The sequence below is a fragment of the Lissotriton helveticus genome, chromosome 8 (genome assembly GCF_964261635.1).
Source record: "Lissotriton helveticus chromosome 8, aLisHel1.1, whole genome shotgun sequence".
Taxonomy (NCBI): domain Eukaryota; kingdom Metazoa; phylum Chordata; class Amphibia; order Caudata; family Salamandridae; genus Lissotriton; species Lissotriton helveticus.
Genome location: NC_136069.1, coordinates 420938685 through 420953331, shown reverse-complemented (window position 1 = coordinate 420953331; position 14647 = coordinate 420938685). Strand labels below are relative to the sequence as shown.

Below are 14647 nucleotides of genomic sequence, written 5' to 3'. Positions count from 1 at the left end.
CTTTCGACATCCAAGTCAAAATTGCCTACTAACGCTCTCTTCCCCCAAAACCAATTGAAAGCGTGCAAACTGTACTTAACTAATCAAGCCAACAGACAATCATTCCAAATACCATTGTTTTGCAAAAGTTGAAGCTGTTAAGTTGAACCAATTTGGTTTTCTTGAACACTCTTCACAAATATCACCAACGATCACTATTCTTTACTCCGCACACAATGATGGCGCAAAATGGCATTTTCCATTAGCTCTTAGGATTGGATGGTCCTCCATTGGCATGGAGGTTTCTTTTCTTGGTGTCTTGGCTATTTACCTCTTTGTGTTTGTAGACCTCACTCGCACCCTTGAATTCACCATCCTGTTCATCTGTTTCTAGAAGATAAATTAAGCCGTTTTCTCTCACATAAGCAACTCCAGGCCAGGGAAGGAGGGAGGGGCTTCCTTATAGCGGGAAACCAAGCCATGAAACTGAGGCCAAAGGAGCTTCGACTGACCCACGGGCGCTCAGCAAGGCACGCGCAGCTCACTCTGTCTGAAACTGCAATAAATGTGTCAGTGTCAGCCGCTGTGGTAACCGAGAAGGTCCCGGGGTATCTGGTGACGCTTCATTGTTCGGCCTTGGCAGGGACTCGGGTATCCAGATCAGTTGCACCCCACACAAAGGCCTCATCAGGAAATAGTGGCTGCTCATGAAAAGGGCTGCTTTAGCTTCAAAGAAAGGACAATGCACAGGACCTTTAATACCTTTGTAATCTTGTGTTCAACGTTGTTGGTCATTTCTGTCTGCTATAATGTATAGGACAAGGCATTCCCTGCACTTCAGTGACATACACAGCAACAAGTACATCATTTTATAATCTATTCATGCATAATCAATGCAAAAAAATGCAAAGGGATCCATAGTTCACCGAGCTTCTTTCAAATATTGTTTGTTTCAGCTTTCCTATAACATAATTACTCATTATTATTATTGTTATTACTAATATTATGATTATAATTATTATTAGAAAAAGAAGAGGAAAATAATTAGGTGGGACACAGACCCATGCCAACCCAGCACATACAACCAATTAATTGTACTACATATACATATGAACTAAGTTTATACATGAATTAATAATCATAAGAGGATACAAAGAAAGAAAAGTGCTTACGATAACACATAAAACAGGTTCTTAAATTCATTCAATATAAACGTTTAAACCTATGAAATACCTCATAAATATTATAGATTTCACATGTGTTTGGACACATGGTTTGCATGTACATAAAGCAAACCTAGCTGGGAAGCATTACAACACTAGAACCAAAGTCGCAAAGGGTCTAAAACTGGCAACTCAGTCTCTGGACCACACCCCTTTTAAAAGATTCACATTTTTAGATACTTCAAAAACTTCACAGCTGGCCAATGTTTTTGATCTGACACAACAGCTCAATAGCTATTTTAAAAGTATATAAACAACATGTAATAAAGAGAATGTAGGGATATTGTCTTCTTTCAGCAATATATAACCCTGTGTACTATTGTGTCCTGTGAAGTGGCCTGCAAAATGAGTGATCTTGATATTAGAAACTAAAATGGGCTGTGAAGCGTTGCACACAATACGTTTGGCAGTGAATATACTCTCAAAAGGTAATTATTTGCAGAACAATTATATTTAAAAAAAGTTGTTGTGGGGAACATTTCATGCAAAATTTTCTATTGTAGGAAAAGTGACAAATTTGGGAATGTTTGTGGCCATCACAAAAGTTCCAGGGAAAAATTATAAATTCATGCTGCCTCATTGAGCCACATATGTACGTGATGCACTCAGTCCACATTTCCTCACATTCTATATTACTCACTATACCTGAAACATTATTTGCAGGGTGATATTCCAATGTCGACTTATTTCAGGTGAGGGATCACTGATTTTAAACTACCTCTTGTACCTAACATTTCTAAATCCTTTTAGTACACATATGATCGCACTGCCTAACACGATTTTTATTTTGTATAAATTGAAAGGCAATTCTGTTTGCACTGCATACAAATTATGGGGCTTATTTATAAGCCCCTTGCACTGCCAGTGTGTCACTTTTCTTAATGCACCGGTGAGGCAGTGTGCTGGCCCATATTTTCAAGGCCATGCAAAACCACCCTGCGTGGCTTTTCATGACCCTGTAAATATTGCCCCTTTTCATGTATTACTTTGCGTTAAAGGGGAGTGCCATGGGTGTTGCGGTGGGCATTCCCATGCAACGCCCATGGATTCCACTGCATTCCCAGATTTACAACGTTTCGTAAACCTGGGAATCCATCATAATTCAACGCCTCTTCAGGGGAGGCGTAAGTGTAGCGTGACGGGGAGAAATAATTTTACTACTACTCAATTTTTCCTTTTTCTATGTTTTGCAACACACATTTAAAGAGGAAAAGGCCATCAATGATTGTTTTTCTGCAGGAAGGTGCTCCTTCCTGCACAACAACAATCATCACTGCAACGCAGGCTCCCTTGCACCATGGTGCAAGGGTGCCTACATTGGTGCACAGCTGTTGTTTTAGTGCTGGTGCATAGGAGGGCATAGGTAAGTGCCATATTGCTGTAAATACGGTGCATTCCTGTGCTTTTAAAATGAGGTAACTGCACAGCAAAATGACCTGCAGCACTGCATCAAATCCTCCTAAATGAGGTTCTACATTTCTGCACTATTCCTTAAATCAAATTATGTGTCAACTTATGAAGCATATAACTTGCCTGAGCATTAAATTCAAGTAGTCTTACTTAAGTAGTCTTGCTTAAACGCCTCCATCTGTTTGAAACAGGTATACATGCTCTGCTCAAGGCTGCACATTGGAACATGACACTATTGTTTTATCTTGCTTAGTTGTTGCATTCGACCTCAAATCAAATCAAATAAAAAACGAGCTTTATTCGATTTTAAGTGTTAAAATCATAAAAGCATACATACAGAACAAAAAATTCATCATCAAAATATCACAATAAAAGATACATTTATATGCAGCAATCGAACGAGTAATACTGATAGATTCATAATATACTTGTAAACATGTTATGGTTCCCTTGGGTAGATTTTCCAATGCACTCTTCCCAGAATTCACTAATTGATCGCTTTCCTTATCCTTAATACATTCTTTAGGAATCCCACCATAGAACCAACACAATAAAACCTATCCAGCATCTGCAAGTGTATAAAAGCGGGTCGGCATTGCCTCCAGCCACCCTGTTTTAATAATGACTTTAACCATCTTAACCTCTCGATGGTGTAGAACTTACAGAATAAAACCACATGTATTCTACTTTGTTGTGATACATTATCACAGGGGCATCTGCATAATTCCCTAGACCAGTCATTAATAGTTGGGTACGTGATTAGGTGGTGAAAGGTCCCAAAACTGAATCTGGTCAGGAGATATCTGTCGTGTCTGCTCAGCACGTGTTGCAAGTATGGTATACTATTACACATAATTGTAATCAATTGATGGTGAATCACCATGGGTTTATTCAATTCGAGAGTCAGCCTATTTTCTTCTAAGTGAGTCATGACAACACTTTTAAACTCTTTACGTTTAATAGCGTTCATGCTATCGGGAAGGGTAAAATATTCAGGATGGCCAATATCCTGCATAAAGTTCTCGACATATTTCAGCCATAAAATGTTATGGAATTTATCTAATTTCATTGCATCCCTCATTATATCCCTGGGCCTTAATCAGGTCAGAAATATATGTGACTCCCAGCTCAGAATGACAATTAAAAACTGGTGCACTGGTTGGGACACTTAGGAGGGACCTTAAAAAAGTGGTTTCCGTACGCTGAATTAAAGTGCAATCTTGGAATCCCCAGATTCCTGCCCCGTAAACAGCTATACTCATGCATTTTGCATGATATATCTTTAGAAAGATTTCTAAGGGCCTTTTCCCTAATTTTTAAAAAAAAGTTAAAAAGAGCTGCTATAGACTTCATGTAAAGTAAAGACCTAGCCTTAACAGGCGGTGCCCAGGAACCTGATCTATCAAAAAGCACGCCCAGGTAACTAAATGAGTGGATAGTTTCCACATTGTCCCCCCCCCCGCCTTGAATCTTCTAGTCTTATCTTTCGAAGTCCCACATGACATCACAAAGCTTTTCTTGGCATTCAATTTCAGGCCAAGCCTATCCATAAAAATAGAATAAAAAGAGAGTGCCCTTGGTAAACCTACTTGGCTGCGGGCCATGAGGACAGCATCTTCGGCATAAAGGAGGGATGCAATCGGGCGTGAGTTTACGTATGGCAGATTCCTAGTATGTGACACCAACTCCTGTTCCAAGGCGTTAGTATATAGGGAGAACAGGAGTGGTGCCAACACGCATCCCTGCCTTACGCCTTGTTCTATTTTAAATGAGACAGTACACTCGCCCTTTGTTCAATAGCGGACCTTTGCAGTGGATCTGGTGTATAACTGTCTTAAAAATTGGATTAAAACAGGGTCGACTTTTAATTCATTTAAGACCCCCCCATAGCTTTTCGTGAACTACACAATCGAAAGCCGCTGAGAGGTCTACAAAGGCCAAGTAGAACTTCCTTGCTTTGGCCTTAGAGTATTTACCAATTAAAATACTTAAATTTAAAATCTGCTAGTTCGTTCCTAGACCGGCCCTATAACCATATTGGACATCGCTTAAAACACTGTTTTCTTCGGTCCATCCCTGCAGTCGATCTAGGAAAATCCTGCCTGCCACATTCATCAAAGAATCCAACAAAGATATCGGACGGTAGCAGGCAGGATTCTCTTGATCGTCCTTTTTAAAAATAGGGACTATAATAGATTCGGACCATGTTTTAAAGAATCCTCTCTCGCAACATGCTTGTTATACCCTAGTTAAAATAGGCCCCCAAACCTCCAAGTTTGACTTATAGAGGTCAATCGGTATCCCGTCAGGGGCAGCCGCCTTACCACTCTTACTTGCAATGACTGCGGCGTTTACGTCCTCTAGCGAGATATCGAATTTGATACGTATAATAGATTGGTCTACACTCACTATTTCGTGCCTCTCAGGAATACCCTCATAGGGCTTCTGTTTTGCATATACGCTAGAGAAAAAGTTGATCCAGGTCTGTTCTGCTATAGCCACCTCGATGGCTGGTACATCGATTGTATTAACAAGAAAGGGTGCATTTACTGCTGCCCAGAATTTTGGACTATCCTTGGACTCAGCGGCTTCACTGAGATCCTTCCAGGCCTTATCTTTCAACTCCGAAATCCTGTTTTTCCTTGCTTCATAGTACAGTTTTCTGAATGCCCTTATTTTAAACATATCTCTTGTGTCACAATGTTGGGCAATCTTTAGGTTTGCATAACTTTGGGTGCATATTTTATCAAACCAGCCTTTCTTCATGACCTGATCATAGCTGCTGTGGCCTGAGTAATTTACACACTATTTGAATGAATGTAGTTAGAGTTTGAACGGTGCAAAGAACTTAAGGAAAAATAACTATTCTGTAGTGAAGCCAGCAACTAACTATCAATTGGATGTCGGATTGAGGATAGCTGTATACAGCATAGGAGGTTTTCAAACAGATAATGCATGTTCTTAGGACTGGTGAGCGCGCTTTTATAGATTATCATCATACATCCAAGGCCTGATTCACAAATAAAGTACTGAATCTGTAATAGTAGATTTACACCTATGTTCTAGTGTAGATGTATAGCTTTTCTGAATTCTGTCAGGCACATGCTTCCATGTGTAATTCTGGAAAGGTCAGATAGCATTCCCAGCAAGATCCTATCCCTGCTGTGCAAATTTATCATAGTGAAGAACTCCGCACAGAGAAACCCTTCAAAATCCCCACTAAATCTAGGGGCGATCTGGACCCTTTACACCCTGGAAAGGTGTTTATGTCAGCCCTGAGCTGGAGTAAAAATCAACACTTTCCAGGGTGAAAAGAGGAGGAAAAGGAGTTTGGGAATGCCAAAAAAAAGACATGTTTCTGGGTGTTCACAAACTTCTGTGACTTCACATTCCGCTTCCTGTGCTCCGGCGGGAGGTTCACAGGGTGAGCTCCCGCCAGAGTCCCCACTTCTGATGCCATCCTGCAGGCAATAATGGCCCCCGGAGCACTGATGAGCTTTGATGGATCCCTCTTGACCACCACCCAGAGCTGAGTGCCGTGTCCAGAGCAAAGAACATCGCTGATTTTGGCAGTCAGCGATCAATGGCCACGGAGACTCGTGTGGCCCTCAAGATGGCAGGGGAGGGCTGTGACTAGCGGCAGAACGAGACACATTGGCAACGGAGGCCTGCTGCCGAGAGAGGTCCGGAGCCTAAGATTAGTGGCAGGAGTGATGGAGTAGTGAGAGTGACCACCCCCCCCCCAGGGGGCCCTGAAGGACAGACGCTGCGCTGTGGATGTCGGGACCCAGTGGTGCTGTGGGTGCTTGAGCAGGGCAACAGACCTGACTGACTGCCCTGACCGTTCTCCCCCTTCCCACAGCTCCACAGCTGGATCCCAGCACAAGCTAAAGATCATCCCCGGGTTCCTGCATGCCACCTTCGCCCATCACCACTCGGCCTTCTATCCTTAGCAGCTCGGAGATCCCTCCAGGCACAAGAACTGCACCCTAAAGGCCTGGCTGAATGACAGCAAGAAGATCATGCTCTGTAAATATGTAATATATAATTTGCCAACCCTAATCGCTTCTTGAGTGAATCTGTAGTATATTTTTGTACTTACTACCATTCTTATGTGAGTTTAGAGTTTATCTGTTAGTATCTCTTATGTTATTCATGTACTCCTAAGTCCTTATGTAATCAAACTGGTTCAATTGTAAAGCACTCTGACACCTTCGGGTAAAGTTTGCGTTATATAAAAATGCATAAATAAATAACCTTGCTTTGCAATACCCACTCTTGTGTAATGAAGTGCCGCTGCGTAACCTAAAGACAGTTGAGCGACATATCTTTTTTTAAAATATTTTTATTGAGAAGTGCATCAGAATATAAACAATAATTCTAAAAATCAATGTTAACTTCTCAGATTTCTAGATACAAAACACATAATACAGAAAGCAATACATACAATATCGGAGATAAATTTTTCATATCGATACAATATCTGTGCTATTCAATATGTACTTTATTTTGGCACAATAGTGATAAAAGCCTAACGTCCCAAAAAGTAAAAGAATTAGTTAAAATACGTAACATCTAATAAAAAATTTCCATGAGTTATTTTTAAATTTTGTAAAAAAACAAGTATATACAATTGTGCAGGCTTGCCAGGTTTCCCTAGACGACAGGTGAGCCAGGGCCCAAAATCCACAGCTATCCACTTCGCAAAAAAAGGGTCCATTTTGAGTGGAAAATTATGATGTATTCATGCTGCGCTTTGGGCGTTTCCTGTCGCAGGCACTAGGCCTACCCACACAAGTGATGTACCATTTTTATCAGAAGACTTAGAGGAATGCTGGGTGGAAGGAATTTTGTGGCTCGCCACAGATTCCAGTTTGAGGTTTGCAAGGGATTCTGGGTAAAACAAATAGGTGAGAGCCATGCTAATCACCCCATTTTGGATTCCCCTCTAGTTTTCAAAAATGCACATATTTACTAAGATTCCCTAGGTAATGGCTGAGCTAGGGCCCAAAATCTACAGCTACCCACTTTGCAAAAAACGGGTCCGTTTTGAGTGGAAAAATGTGATGTATCCATGCTGCGTTTTTGGCCATTTTCTGTAGCGGGCACTAGGTCTACCCACACAAGTGAGGTACCATTTTTATCAAAAGTCTTAGGGAAATGCAGGGTGAAAGGAAGTGTGTGGCTCCCCACAGATTCCAGAACTTTCCATCATAGAAATGTGAGGCAAAGGAGATTATTTAGTCAAACTTTGAGGTGCAAGGGATTCTGGGTGAAACAACCTGGTAAGAAATTGGCGTGGAATGCATGCGAAGCACACCACCTCGGAAACCCCCTGATGTCTAGTTTTCAGAAAGGCCTGGGTCTGGTAGGTTCAATACCTAATCTACCCCCACAGGAAGGGCAGCATGTCTATTGGACCCAGGGTGGGAGGAAGCTCAGACTCATGCCACAGGAGGGCATCTAACCCCCAAACATATTACATGAATCTAGTTCCTAGTGTCCAGTTGGCTTTCTGCCCTTTGGGGGCAGATTGGGGTAAGCGTCCCCATCCACAGAAAGGCTGTCTGCTTTGTTTTTTGGGTGGGGGCATGGCCATGCCATTGGTGGATAGCCCCACCCCCATATTTCTTTTAAAATAAAATGCCTGCTATCTAGTGGGGTTTCTGCCCCCGCGGGGAGAGGCTGTGCCTGTCTATGTGTGCATGTGTGTGTGTTTGAGGTCTTGCACACAGGGAGTCATGATAGGAAAGTGCAGTCCCATGGTATAGTTTGCATGTGGTGCCGTGTCTTGGGTGTTTGACACATTTTAATATGTCTTTGATTTTTTGCTAAGTTCATTTTGCATCCTGGGCTGTTTTAAAGCCAGTTCTAAACAATTAGGTTGCAAAAGTGAGTATTTTCTAAGAATTATCTTATTTCATGCACACAAATAACTGCTTTGTTCTACTCGCAATCAAATGTCACTCACTGAAAACATGGAAGTGTCACACTTAAGCCAACTAAAAACTTGACAGCTACTGGAAAGGTGAGTGTATTCATGGAGCGAGGAAGAGGAGAGAGATGGAAGTCGAGAGAGAGAGAGCGACAGAGACATCTGAGATGAATTGTTAAATATTTAATCGTGTGTACAGTAACATTACAAACCATAGTTATGAGAGTCTAATGCCTTGTTAACGGATATTTTATTTGGATGCTTCCAAGCACGTCTAATGAGGAATGTTTCCTTCGGGGTCGTTCATTGTTCAGTTTGCTAAAACAAGCATAGGACGCAGTTATGAAGCTGTTTATAGTTTTCAGCTGTTTTGCTAGAGTTCTGCCAATAACTACTAAAAATAATAAAGAGAAGCTGCCGTTTGATTTGGAAGTACTTCCGTGCCCCTCAAAGCAGTATATCGCAAAATACAGCCCCTCGCGCAGCAGAGAACCGCTGCCATGGATATTGTTGACAAACAAGTGACGGTGTTCTCACCTCACTTCCGGCCAGTGTTTCATAACATGACACCACACAGACGCACGGTTCAGGTAATATGACCGTGGCTCATTTGAGACAACAGCCGAGGGTAAACCCAGCGTCACCCGCATGCTCTCATCGGGACATTTATGCGACATCATGTCAGTCACGTTGTCAAGTATCGCGGTGATTTTTGGATGGGGAATCAGTAAAAAAAGAAATATATCAAGCGACAATAGCTTTTGTTTCCTATTTAATCACCAACTACTTTCTTGCTTGCTAGGTCAGACAAATGGCAGGTAATGCGCTGTTCAAATATGAGATAACAGATGGCAATAACATAGTAACAATAATATACCTATGTACCTTTAACATTTTGATGTATAGTTTGCACAGCTTTTCAATGTTCAAGATTCATAAGAAAACAGCCGTGGATATATTTTCAGCAATGCATAATTGATATATCTTTTGTTAGTTTATTTTTTAAGAACTTTTTATTGGCATTTTCTCCAAATACACATATGGTAAGATTAGAGAATTACATCATTTATATTTTTTAAGGATGTATACAATTGACAGGAATCTGAAAACTATCTTTTTTGCCACTCCTGGGAATAAAAATAAATAACTTGGATTGTTAGTAAATACTCACTTTAATACTTTGTTCACAAATGTGAGAACAATGAATAAACAAGCACTGGCACAGCCAACAGATCTGGCGTTGTCCAACAGTCTTTTGTCAATTCTTGTTTTGACTTGCACTGCTTTGGCAAAACTTTATTGTTTGGAAATCTGCTCTGTGTTTGTCATTCACATTTTTTTAACAAACTGATCAAAGGCAAAAATGTGCTAAGTCTAAAAAGAACACATCACGATAGTACTCCCTGGCACTCAAGGGATCTATGTTGTGTGTGAAGGTGCTCCGTATGAAAATGAAATGAAATGAAATTCAGAATGTGTAAAGCGCACAATTACCCGAGGGTGTCAAATTGCTGGGGGCCGTCTGGAAGATTAAGCGAGCTATTGCCCAGAGCCACATGGTGCTGGGCTAACCTGCCGCTGGCACCAGGAATCGAGCCCTGAATCCCGTGGTCCAGAGTCAGACACCCTGGCCGCTGCGCCACACCTCTATGAACAAGCATTTGCAATGCAATAGGTCTCGCATTAGGAAAGTGTGAGCTATTGGTATTGTAAATGAAACATTTTTTTCAATATGTGTTGGCTTTGAAAATATATAAATTAATAGCATTGTTATTCACAAAGCCAATAGCTTACACTTTCCTAATGCGAGTCCTATTGGCTATGGCAATGCTTGTTGGTAGCAAGCAAGGACAGTGCTGTTGTGGAGCTGAGTGATGATGTGGTTGGGCTGAGTGATGTGGTGGTGTCCCAGAGTGATGTGGTGGTGTCCCAGAGTGATGTGGTGGTGTATTAGAGTGATGTGATGGTGTCCTAGAGTGATGTGGTGGTGTCCTAGAGTGATGTGGTGGTGTCCCCGAGTGATGTGGTGGTGTTCCTGAGTGATGTGATGGTCTCCCCGAGTGATGTGGTGGTGTCCCCGAGTGATGTGGTGGTGTCCCTGAGTGATGTGGTGGTGCCCCAGAGTGGTGCCCCTGAGTGATGTGGTGGTGCCCCTGAGTGATGTGGTGGTGTCCCTGAGTGATGTGGTGGTGTCCCTGAGTGATGTGGTCATGTACCTGAGTGATGTGGTCGTGTACCTGAGTGATGTGGTGGTGTCCCCGAGTGATGTGGTGGTGTCCCCGAGTGATGTGGTGGTGTCCCTGAGTGATGTGGTGGTGTCCCCGAGTGATGTGGTGGTGTCCCCGAGTGATGTGGTGGTGCCCCAGAGTGGTGCCCCTGAGTGATGTGGTGGTGCCCCTGAGTGATGTGGTGGTGCCCCTGAGTGATGTGGTGGTGTTCCTGAGTGATGTGGTGGTGTTCCTGAGTGATGTGGTGGTGCCCCTGAGTGATGTGGTGGTGCCCCCGAGTGATGTGGTGGTGTTCCTGAGTGATGTGGTTGTGTCCCTGAGTGATGTGGTGGTGTCCCCGAGTGATGTGGTGGTGTCCCTGTACAAGTATGTAGTATGAAATTATGTAGGTTGGGTTGGAATTGTTAGTTAGTTGTAGAATTGTGTGACGGGTAAATGTGTGGTGTGGAGTGGATGTGTGTAGTGGAATTATGTGACATAGTGTGCAGTGGCATTATATGGATAGTAATTATGTGATTTTGAGTGTACTGGTATTATGTGTAGGTGGATTGTGAGTTGGAAAGTCTGGAAGGGCTGGGGCAGTATTAGCGGAATAGCAAAGCCTGCTTGACGTGCAACTCACTGCCACTGTAAAAGGTGAAAACTGGTTGTCATTTCAGATACACTGTAAGGGCTGGGGACAGTGTCAATGGCCCCTGCTTGAAGAGCAGCTCACTGCCAGTGTAAAATACGAAAAATATGGTGGTTTTTAAAACTAGATATGCTATAAATGTGTGTCTGCGCACAGACGCACACATGAAGGGCTGCATATTCTGTAATCAGTAGTTGCACACAATATATCTCTTAATGTAAACAATATATCTCTTAACACAGCTGTTCGTTGCCATTCATGTCACAATGTGAAGTGACATTGAAAATGTGCTTGTTGATGGAAAACGATTTGACTTCAATATACAAACACTTTGAAGTAGCATTTGTGCCTGACTAGATTTGTGCGTGTGTTATCTCCAAGCCACAAAACACGATGAACTTAAGCACTCATAAAACAAGATTATTTATGTGCTATAGTTAGAAGAGTTTGGGATCAGGGGCGAGTTCAATAATAAAAGTGGGATCAATATTAAGAGTGAGTTGTTCACTGATCACTTTTCAGTCAGGAATTAGGAGTGTGCTCAGTGGTCAGGTCACACCTAATCCTCGCCGGCGCGAGATCACTGGCCGACCTCATACAGTTTGTTGGCCTGAGTCCATTGCCCTATGGTCATGTGTCCACTTGTGTAAAGCTCTCCTCTGGTTGGCAGTCACAGCAAATTGAATCGGAAATGTCGGACTGAGGACAGAATGCAATGGGCGCAGTGCACGGCCTTCTAGTGCAACTGATACAGAGTGAGCACTAGTGCGCGTGGAGAATGCTTTTATCTCATGCTGGTTTGCGGTGTGCAAACAAAGCCAGTCCTTTCCTATGCATGTGAGATGATGCCACTACTGCGAAGCCAGGAATTGAATGAGGGGGGAGTATCCCAAAGCCATACTCAATCTGTTATTTGTTTTTCATTTTATGCTTATGTGTCATGGGGGGCAGAGGCGCTGATCCAGTAATGTGGAGGAGGCGTGCACGGGGGTGCATGCAGGCTCCCCCCTTTGGTTCACAGTGGGGAGAAGGAGAATTTGGGGGATGATGCCTGGTACCTGGCTGTGGACTGCTCCGTCCTTGGGAATGCTCTTGCAGGGATGCCGGCGGTTGGGGGGTGGCTCCACGGTGACACCATCAGGTCAGTCGCGAGGGCATTGGGGTTCTGCCACAGGAGTTGCGGTGAGCGGTGATCAGCGGGGTTAATGGCTGGGGCAGGCCAGTTTGATGTTCATGCAGCTCGAAGCGCACCTACGGAAGTGTCGGCCGTCCGTCATGCTGTGCAGAGCTGTGCCCCCATGTGCCTGCAGTTGTGGTGGCGTGTTGATGTGGGGGGTGCAGATGAAGCGCTTTCGGCCTGCAATGGAGCGTTTGCAAATAGGGTGCCGCCGTAATTCAATTGGTGCTGGTATCATGTTTTTGTTGCCCCAGCTGGTGTTTTGCTGCGCTTGTGACACTGCGGTACCTGTGGCACAGCACGGGGATATAGGGAGGAGGGGGAGCCAGCGTTTACCATAATGGATGACACACGCTAATCAAAAGTATGGACGGAGCTTCCACTCCACTTCCGAATTGGACTTGACAACAAAAGATCTTGCAGAAGACATTTTGCAACAATTTCACCTTTCTCTAATTTAGCAGCAAAAGAATGGAAATAATCCCTCTTTAAATGAGGCGGATTCAACATCTAGGTATTTAAGATGACCATTATTGACCCACTGCTTCATAATTCATTTTTTGTTTCTGAAGTTACTGTTGTTGTCCCGATCTTGAAAGGGCGTCCGCTTTATAGGCATAATTAAACATAATGAAACGCCGCAGCCCGGCTTCAACAGGAAGCCAGGCAACCTTTGTTGGGACGGGGGCGGGGCCAGACAAATACAGGAAGCAGACGGGAGTCTACCCCGCGCTCCCGTGCCCGCCGGAAGATTTGCGTGACTGCGTCTCAGCGCGGCACCCGCCTGTTGCCCAGAATGACCGGATGGCTGCCGAGGGACACGAACAAAGAACCTGGTGAGTGGGGCGGGTCTGGTGGGGCGGCGGGGGTCTTGGTGCGCTTGTGTGTGTGCTGTGTGTGTGCTGTGTGTGTGTGTGCGCGCGCGTGTGTGTATGCGACGGCAGGGGTGGGTTCTCTGTATGTATGGGTGCGTGCGTGCTTGTGTGTGTGTCTCTGTGTATGCGTGTGTGTATGCAGTGTGTGTGTGTGTGTATGCGATGGCGGGGATGTGTTCTCTGTATGTATGGGTGTGTGCATGGTCGCTTGTGTGTCTCTGTGAATGCGCATGCGTGTGTGGTGCTTCCGAGGCAGGAGATGGGCACAGCGCCGTGCGCGCCCTCGAGGAGGAATCTGAGACAGCGAGGCTCGTGCCTAAACGCTGTCTCACATTCCTCCTAACACGCCAACAAAAGTTAATCGCTACGCTATCGCTACGCTCGACCTAAAAAGCAGCATGCCTTAGTGAAGTCAGCCAATGGCTGAAGTGAGGTTACAAGTTGCTTCTTGATAAATGCTCGAGTGGGTTGGAGACAAATGTGAATGACACAACCACAGACAAATGGATGAAGTGGGGCTGAAAATCCTTATAGGTAACTATGTCATACACATACATTTAGTAAATCTTAAGGTCTTGACTAACAGACCTAAATTAGCCAATCAGTATGCAGCACACTTAGAAAAAGGAAAAAGCTTAGTGGATTGTTTTGTGGAAGAAGGTATCCCTTGCTGCACAAAAGTAATCCTGTCTGAATCGCAGACACCCTTGCACCATGGCACAAGGGTGCCTACGTTGGCGCTAGGCAGCAGATTGGGCACTAGTGCAGGCAGAGAGCAGGAGTGTGTCTTAGATTGAAAGATATGGTGCAGCCCTGTCCTCTCCCTTCCATGCAGAGCAGCAAGCTGTCATCTAGTGTTGCGTGAAAGATTAATAAATCTGGCCTCAAGACTCTCCTGATTCAGATAGAGATATTTATCGTATGAGTCAGTCGAGGGTGAAGGAGGAGACCATATAGTTCTATAATGGTTTCCAAAGGTGTTTTTGCATCTTTTAGCTAAATTTAGGTTTTCAAAAATCGGGGATAAGAATTAGGTCAAAACCTTGAAACTTATGCAAAGCTCTACTGCCAGGCAACTTTGACTGTCCGGTGGCAATATAAGCACTAATAAAGAGAAATGTTTCGATGTTCTCATGTTTTCCAAATTTGCATGTTTGGTGCATTGTACAGCACACATACAAAGTGAGAA

At 43.7% G+C, this 14647-nt stretch overlaps 1 long non-coding RNA gene across 2 annotated transcripts in view; it reads left to right on the top strand.

Annotated features, from left to right (window-relative positions):
* Window positions 1-13333: 13333 nt before the first annotated feature.
* Window positions 13334-14647, top strand: part of LOC144771668 (uncharacterized) — a 305772-nt gene continuing 304458 nt past the window's right edge. For both annotated transcript variants that reach the window (XR_013599420.1, XR_013599419.1), the window contains exon 1: window positions 13334-13419. This is a non-coding gene — a long non-coding RNA (uncharacterized LOC144771668). The remainder of the gene's footprint in view (window positions 13420-14647) is intronic.